Source organism: Papio anubis, chromosome 3 (genome assembly GCF_008728515.1).
Source record: "Papio anubis isolate 15944 chromosome 3, Panubis1.0, whole genome shotgun sequence".
NCBI lineage: Eukaryota > Metazoa > Chordata > Mammalia > Primates > Cercopithecidae > Papio > Papio anubis.
The window spans coordinates 147,647,172-147,656,402 of record NC_044978.1 but is presented as its reverse complement, the minus strand read 5'-3'; the positions used below and the strand labels follow the sequence as shown (position 1 = coordinate 147,656,402).

The window sequence follows — 9,231 nt, the reverse complement described above, 5'->3', positions numbered from 1 at the left end:
GAGGCTCAGTAAGAGTGGATGGATCTCTGCTCCACTGACAAAAGGAGACAGCCAGAAAGCAGCAGGTATCTGTGACCCTGGGAAACCAGATTTGTGAAACAAGCCAAGGGAAAGGGCTGGCTGTGGCTTTGAGGGAATTTCAAGTAACCGTGGACTAACGTCTTAAGAAAACACACAACCATCACTGCAGATCTGGGCACATTGACATGTCATTAGGAGATTGCATCACATCACCAACGTTCAGGAACAAGGAGACCATTCTTGTCGAGGCTGTCATAACTCAGAAACGTCTGCAAGGGGATGACAAAAACACAAAAATCAAGTAATAGTGAAGACAGCAATGACAGTTAAGCAAACAAAGAAACAGACAGTACTGGGCCGAACTCCCCACTTGGCCACTTACTGTGAGGCTTGGGACAAGTTCCTCAACCTCCATTTATTCATCCACAAAATGGGAGTACTTTTAGGAAAGATACTGAATTTAAAGTGGCTGGAATAGTGCCCGACATAGAAGAGAAGTCATAATAGTAAGGAGTTTGGTATAAATCATATGGTTTTTTGTACGCTGAGGGGTAAAGATTTCAGGATATACTATGAAGTGAAGAAAATCAAGGTGCAGGCTGGGCACAGTGGCTCATGCCTGTAATCTCAGCACTTTGGGAGGCTGAGGTGGGTAGACTGCCAGAGGCCAGGAATTCAAGACTGGCTTGGCCAACATGGCGAAACCCCGTCTCTACTAAAAACACGAAAATTAGCTGGGTATAGTGGCAGGTACCTGTACTCCCAGCTCCTCGGGAAAATGAGGCAGAAGAATCACTGGAACCCGGAAGGCGCAGGTTGCAGTGAGCCGAGATTGTCCCACTGCACTCCAGCCTGGGCAAAAGAGTGAGACTCTGGCTCAAAAGAAAAGAAAGAAAGAAAATCAAGGTGCAGAACCGTAAGAAGAGTATGACATCAATTGTATAAAATCTAGCCTATTATACATTTACACAGGTTATCTTCTTGCCAGGCATTGCTGTGACTACTTTCCAAGTATGAACGTATTAAGGTGCTGTGAGATAAGTACTGTTACATCATCTCCACTTAGCACCCGGGCAGGAGCAGCTGAGTAATGTTTCCGGCTTGCACTGCTGGTCAGTGGTGGGACTGGGGTTCGAACCCAAGCAGTTTGGCCCCAGTGCCTATGCACTTCAGCATTACACCATGCACGCTGCTTTAAAAGACACCCTGTGTCCTCATGAGACACACAGAGAAGAGAGACACAGAGAAGCGGAGCATTTGCAAACAGAGGCAGAGACTGCGGTATTGCAGTCACGAGGCAAGGGATGCCTGGAGCCGCCAGAGGCTGGAGAGAGCATCACCCTATGAACACCTTGATTTTGAACTTCTGGCCTCCAGAACGCTGAGGGAATAAATTTTTGTTGTTTTAAGCCACACAGTCTGTGGTGATTTGTCATGGTAGCCACAGGAAACTTAATACAAGGGTCTACATACGTATGTTGATAGAGGCATATGAATCTTTTTTTCTCAAAGGATACATAAGAAATGTTCACCTTTGAGCAGAAGAACTAAGAGAAATAGATTATTGGCCTTTTTTTTTTTTTTTTTTTTTTTTTTTTTGAGACAGGGTTTCGCTCTGTTGCCCAGGGTGGAGTGCAGTGGCATGATCATAGCTCATTGCAGCCTTGACTTTCTCTGCTCAGGTAATCCTCCCACCTCAGTTTCCCAAGGATCTGAGACCACAGGCATCCACCAAAATGCACAGCTAATTTTTATATTTTTTTGCAGAGACAGGGTTTTGCCATGTTGCTCAGGCTGGTCTGGAATTCCTGGGCTCAAACAATCCACCCACCTCAGCCTCCTAAAGTGCTGGAATTACAGGCTTGAGCCACCCCACCTGGCCTCTTCACCATTTTATGCTTTTTGTCCTGTTTGGATTCTTCACTATATATATATGTATATATATCTTAATTTTTTAAAAAATAGTGTCACACTGGGATAAGTATTACAAATATAATCTGAGGCCACCAAATATACTGTCCCAATACAGACACAGGCAAAACATTATTTTGATGATTTTTACTTTTTAAAAAATGTTCTTTGCCTTTCTCCAGATAATAAATAAATATTAGTGTCTACCAACAGCTTTAAAGTAAGTTCTGTGACAGTTATCAATATCATAAGATACACATACGACAGAGATAAGATTGATAATTTTGGCTGGGCGCAGTGGACCACACCTGTAATCTCAGCACTTTGGCAGACCGAGGCAGGCAGATCACCTGAGGTCAGGAGTTCAAAATCAGCCTGGTCAACATGGTGAAACCCTGTCTCTACTAAAAATACAAAAATTTGCTGGATGTGGTGGCTGGCGCCTGTAGTTCCAGCTACTCAGGAGCCTGAGGCACGAGAATCACTTGAACCCAGGAGGGGGAGGTTGCAGCGAGCTGAGATCGCACCACTGCACTCCAGCCTGGGCAACAGAACGAGACTCCGTCCCCCCCACACACACACAAAAATTTGATAATTTATATATTAAGTATTGGCAGTAAACCTAAACTTCTCTGCTGAATTTAAAAAAAAAAAAAAAAAAAGACAAGCCACAGTCTGGGAGAAGGTATCTGCAACACATGTAATCACAAAAGGGTTAATATACAAAATATATAAAGATTTCCTACAAATCAATTTTAAAATGACTAACGACCCCAATGGGGGGAAATGAGCAAAGGAGATCAGCAGATGGATAACAGAAAAGGAAACAGAAGTAGCTCAAACACATGGGAAGGTATGCATCCTCATTAGTACATGGGAAAATACAAATTAAGACAACCAGGAGACACTATTGCACACCCCTAAGGTGGACAAAATTTAAAACATCTCGTAATACCAAACGGTGGCCAGAACGTGAAGAAATAGAAGCACACATACATGTCCAGAGATTCTGATGTAAGTGGTCTGGGAGGAGCCGGGCATACGTTTTATTTCGAAAGCTCTTTAGGTGAGTAGATTTCATTCTAACCCCATGAAGATCAGGGGACTGAGACCTACACACTGGCCTGAGCACAACGCCCTCTAGTGGTCTATATTTTCTCGGGCACACTCTTTACATCCCAGGGCCTGGGAGGTGGTGCAGGCCCTCACTGCTACTTCCAGATCACTTTCCTTCCTCCAAACCCACCCCTTCTCGTTGCAGTCATCTACTGAGCCCCATCGCTTCATCAAGTATTCTAGCACTACTCACTATTTCATTCCGATACCACCCTTTTCATAATTTTAGTGATTTCCATAGCTACATAGAGACTCTTCCATTCATCTGGCCTCTGAGTTCTTGGAAATTCTCTCTTCTAATAATCTTGTCCTGCACCCTACCTCAGTCATGCATTCCCTTATGATATCCTAGATATCATCATTATCAGTGGCTGCACCCCCTCCATAATCTCAGCTGCCTGAATCCCACTTTCCATCTGTCACCTCCAACTCTTCCTCTGATGCCAATGATTCCCCAGCCCCACTGCACTGGATTGAAAGATCATGCTCCATCCTCTTCCTTATTCTTCTGTAGCTACCTACTCCTCTTTCCTCAACCCAGTTTAAATCCAACTCTCCATTGGACTACACTGAGCTTGAGTGGCTGAATACAGTTGGAGAATATACACACCCATACTGACTGGCTTACTTGAAATTTATGACTAGGTTCCAGCCTCAAGAGAGAGCAGTGATCCTCCTACCCTCCTTACTACCCTTCCCTAGCCCCTTCACTCTCCTACTCTCCTCTCTCACACCTCCTCTTGCCTCTTACACTTCCAAAATCTCCTTCTTGTGTCTAGGTCCTCTTTATCTCTTTGGTATGGAATACCCAAGGCTCAGTTTTGGACCACTTCTCTTCTAAATCCATGCATTCTCATCCGGGTCCATGGCTTCAAAACCATCTGCTTACTGATGTGTCCTCAATTACCAGCTCCGACCCAGACTTCCCTGAACTCCAGACTCTCACATTCAACAGCCTACTAAATAGTTGCTAAAACATTCTTGTTGAAAACCAACATTCTCATGCAATGATGCTTCATTTTCACAATGAAAATAGATGCTACCAGAGGAGCATTTCCACATCTTCCCCTGAAATTCTACAAGCCTCCCCTGCACGAGTTCTACATGAACTCTCTCTGTCCTTCGGAATGAACTCAGTGCTCCCCTTCCCACTGAGCACTGGGTCCCCCTCCTGCTCATCTACTCAAGGAAGTCACTCTTGCAATGATCTTCTCTCTACTGCATCAACATTTTTCTGCTCTGATGTATTATTCCAATCATCTTTTTTTTCTTTTCTTTTAGATAAGGTTTCACTCCAATCACCCAGGCTGGAATGCAGTGGCACGATCTTTGGCTCACTGCAACCTTCACCTCCCAGGTTCAAGGAATTCTCATGCCTCAGCCTTCTGAGTAGCCTGGATTACAGGTGTATGCCACCACTCCCAGAGAGGGAATGGATGGGGTTTCAAACATATCTAGCATTTTTTTCTTTGCAAAGAAAATTCTAAAATACTGCAAAAAATTTGTTAAATCTAGATATTATCGTATTCCCTACATTTTTTACACAAATAAGTATTTGTCATATTATTATTTTCTTTTCTATATGTTTTAACTATTCCAGAAAAATTTGAAATGAACTTAAAATGTTTTACAATACAAATAAAATAACTGAAATAAAATCTGGTAGTCCTGGAAGCAGCTACATGAGTAAAAGGGCGAAATCTGCAGTTGGTTAAACAAAAAACAAACTTGTTGCCAGGATAGTTTGGTTTATTTTCTTCATCGGATAGGTGTGGTTTGGGTCAAAGGAGAAGATGAACTCAGCCCTCTAAAAAGAGAAGATCTGATTGGGCTGTTACAGCTCAGCAGGGCAGGGAAGGCAGGTTAGCAAAGGTGCTTGCTGTCTCTGGGCGGGAGCAGAAGTGCCAGTCACAGACGTTTGTGTATATGCTACACCAAAACACACCTGTTGCAAGTGGAAAGTAATTTGATAATACTCACAAAGCCAGAACTGGAAGGGATGGTGTAGAGCAATGCTATTGATTGTAGAGGTGGAAAAACTGAGTTACAGAAGCCAAGTGTTAACGTTCAAAGTCTTGCTCCATTCAAAAAGGCTATTGATCTCAATTTAAAGCAGTTTCCACCCACTCTCACATTAAGACAACTTTCTAGTTTTTCTGTGAATTTAAAAATAACAGGCTGGGCGTGGTGGCTCACGGCTGTAATCCCAACACTTTGGGAGGCCGAGGTGGGCAGATCACTTGAGGTCAGGAGCTCGAGACCAGCCTTGCCAACATGGCAAAACCCAGTCTCTACTGAAAACACGAAAATTAGCCAGGCATGGTGGCAGGTGCCTGTAATCTCAGCTACTCGGGAGGCAGAAGAATCGCTTGAACCCGGGAGATGGAGATGGTGCCTCTGAACTGCAGCCTAGGCCACAAATCAAGACTCTGTCACCCTAAAAAAATAATAAAATAAATATTCAGTAGCTTAAAAAATTATTAATATGAAAATATTTAATGAAAAATTAAAGAAAAAATATAATTGGGCGCGGTGGCTCATGCCTGTAATCCCAGTACTTTGGGAGGCTGAGGTGGGTGGATCACCTGAGGTTAGGAGTTCGAGACCAGCCTGACCAACATGGTGAAACCCCGTTTCTACTAAAAAATACAAAAATTAGCCGGGTGTGGTGGCACGCACCTGTAATCCCAGCTACTCGGGAGGCTGAGGCAGAAGAATTGCTTGAACCCAGGAGGCAGAGGCTGCAGTGAGCTGAGATCATGTCACTGCATTCCCGCCTGGATGACAAAGCAAGATTCCGTCTCAAAAAAAATAAAGTAATAAATTAATTAATGTATATGGAAGAAACTGGAATATAAGTAACAACCTAATTGTCTGTCAAAAAGAGAAAGATTGAATGAAATATAGTTACAAACATATAACAATATGTAAGACAAGTCTTAGAAGAGTGGTTTTGGTTGATATGTATTGACCAAGAAAGATGATTATAATATGTAATAGGGGAAAATTTACAAAATATGTCAACATCTCACCATTTTTATAAAAAAGCAAACAAAAAGCTGTTTATGCACACTTGTATTTATATACGCTTAGAAAAGCTATGGTAGGATCCACACACTATAAAAAATGGTAGTGATATTGAAGAAGAGAGGGTGAGGCTATATTTTCTTTAACTTTGAATTTATAATTTTTTAAAAATAAGAGGGTATGGAGTGGGAGAAAGAAGAGAAAATCTGCCTTAAACACATCGCTCACAAAGAATCACTGTTTTTAAATTGTATTTCCCCTGACTTTTATATAAAACACAAAATTGTTTACAAAACTAGTTAATACTGTAAACACTGCACTTCCTCTGCATCTGAGTTCGTATTAAGCCATATTTGAGGAAGGCCTTACTATGTGGCCTTCCTTCCATGTCAACGAATTCTCATTTTTAAGGGCTACAACATATTCGATGTCTGAAGCTACTGTAGCTTACTTCACCAGTCTTTCTGGGGGACATTTAGATTGTCTCCAGCTTCCCCCCGCAGAAGCAACTACAATAAACATCCTTGTACATACATGTTTGCCCATTTGACTGCCTACTTAGGACAAATTAGCAAATGTGGAATTCCTAGGCCAAAGCTAATACATCGGAATTTTGACCCACAGCTCCAAACTGGCCTTCTGGAAAGTGGGTTTTCGCTGTTTGTTTGGGGTTGGTTTGTTTTAAATCTATCACACTCCCACGGACAGGGCAAGGGAGTGCTGCTTAACGCAGAATCAGGAGCTCAAACTTTAGCTGAACTTGCGCGACCTCTTCCCAGTGACACGGCGGGGGTTTTCCAAGCGCTTTTAAGGAAAGGGATCTGGCGAACCCCGAGACCCACCCGCCCTCGGTTGGACAGGGGGCGCGCTCTGGTTCTCTGCGCTGGCGCAGGGGTGGGACAAACCAAGTTTCCAGGAGGCTCGCCCAGCGCGGGCCCTGCCCCTCGCAGCGTGGGGGTGGCCGGGCGTCCCCGCGGCGCTCCCCGTGGGGCGGGGCGCAGGCGGGGCGGGGCCCCCTCTCCAGCCGCCCGCCCCCTGCCCGTTCCCCGCCCGCCCTCCGGCCGCGTCCCCGCCGGCCCTGCAGACGTGGCGGGGCGGGACCCACCGGCACTCCCGCGCGTACTCGGCCGCCTGAGCGGTAAGAGCCCCGGGCAACCTGTCCCCATCCCCTTCCCCGGGGGGCGGGCGAGCGCGGGGGCGGCCGCCCCGGGGTGGTGGGAACACCATACTGTGGCGCCTCGTCTGGGACCCACGAATCCTGCCCTCTGCGTTAGTGAGAAGCCGCGGTCAGGGAGGACCTGGCTCTGGGGTGAGGGTCCGGGGTGGCGCGGCCGAGGGCCCTGCGTGGGTGCGGGCGTGTGAGTGTGTGTGTGTGAGTGTGTGTCGCTCCGGGTCCACGCTCATGCACACACCCACACGCCCACACTCAGGGTCTGCCCCCTCGGCCGGCGTGAACCTCCACGGAGCCTGCCTGGATCTCCCAAACTATCCAGTCCTGGCACCAAGCAAGTCTGGAAAAGTGCCTCAGTGGCTCGGGGCCAAGTCAGAGGCGGGCTGCAGGGCCCCCCAGCCCGGGCACGGAGGGAGCAGGTCCCTGTAAGACAGAGGCCTCTTCCCAGGGTGCGCCTGCCCTCGGCCTTGGCACAGGGAGCTCAGGCCTTGACCTCCCCGCTCCCTCGCCTTACCTCTCCTCCAGCAGCCGACCCACGCCCTGCCTGCTCTTCCAGTCCAGCCAACACTCTAAACAGGCACCGCCTCCATTCGCAGCCCCCGGGAAGAGTCCCACTCCCTACCCCAGCTCCCCAGGCCCCCTCCACCCAGTCAGCTAGCCCTCGCCCCTGCCATCCGGTGAGTATTTCCAGGCACCTCAGACCAGGCGCCTGAACGTCACTGCCTTTTCCTAAGTAGGAAGACATCTCTCCACGGGCTGAGAGCATTAGCTATGCCCTACTGATCCCATCCGTTCCCGTCCTAAACATCTTGAAGGACACAAGCAGGTGGCTTTTTAAATCAGTGTCCTCTGAACTCCCTGTGACCTCAGCCAACCTGTGACAACTGAGAATGAGACAGCCTCTATCCTCAGAGCCTCTTTTGCCCTCTCTGCAGCCCAGTGGCTCCTTCTCTACCTCACTCATGTGCCTGTGTCCCCTCCCTCCTTTCTTCCATCAAGCCTGAGCTTGGGAAATAATCTGATAAACTTCTTACATTGTAACCTTTAAGTGAAGGAATGAGACTTTAGGGATGGATTTGAGGCACAAGTGAGCCAATGCAGAAGGAATTTGAGGGTGGGAGGGGGCCTTCTTGAATCTGAGCGATTCAGACCATAAAAGTAAACTTGTCTTTCTTTATTTGACCAGGCTTATCTCAAACTTGGTTTCTCTTTTATTAATATCAAACACAATATATTTCAATCCAGTAAATATCTGAGGGACAGAAACGAACCTAGATGCTGTTGGTCATAGTCTTGGAGGACAGAATGGCAGAAGTAAATACTCCATAAATACATGCAATAGAAATCTGTGCAAAGTGCCAAAAACGTAGAAGAGGGAGCAGTTATTTCACTGGAAGGAGTGGGGCAGATTAAGGAAAAATTCACAATGAAAGAGAACATTAGACATTGGGTATCTAGAGGAATAGGAGTTTGCCAGGCAGCTGGAGGAAGGGCAGCACCAGGGCAGAGGAACCAACGTAAGCAAAGGCAGGGAGATGTGAAGAGTTACGGGGAATGGAGAAAAGACTGGTGAGGCAGGAGCAGAGGGCACTGAGAGTTGCAAGAGGTGGAGAGAGACTGGAGCTGGATTATGATGGGAAGTGCAAAGATATTTACACCTAATGGTTTTTAAACAGGGGAGGAAGTAGGTCCAAAAATGCCTGGCAGTCACACAGAGAATAGGCTGAAGCCTGGGTACATAGACTTGTCAAGCCTTATACATACTCACACAAACTGTTACAACCTGATTAAGAGCCTCTCATACAGAGATTTTATTCCTGGTCCTTCGCTGACCAACACTTTTTTTTTTTTTTAACTGGGGGAGATGACCTCACACAGGATATCATGCTAACCAAATTTTTATGCTGCCAACTGAGGCCATTTTTTTAAAAAAATCCATCTACTGTCACTACTATTTCATAAAATGAAAGGCATTTTAATACCAA

General features: G+C 46.2%; 1 protein-coding gene across 1 annotated transcript in view; it reads left to right on the top strand.

Annotated features, from left to right (window-relative positions):
* The first annotated feature begins 7,102 nt into the window (after nucleotides 1–7,102).
* The window catches only part of FAM114A1 (family with sequence similarity 114 member A1), a 78,304-nt gene continuing 76,175 nt past the window's right edge, over nucleotides 7,103–9,231 (top strand). Inside the window, exon 1 of the mRNA XM_003898584.3 lies at nucleotides 7,103–7,213. The gene's annotated coding sequence lies outside the window, so the exon portion shown is untranslated. The remainder of the gene's footprint in view (nucleotides 7,214–9,231) is intronic.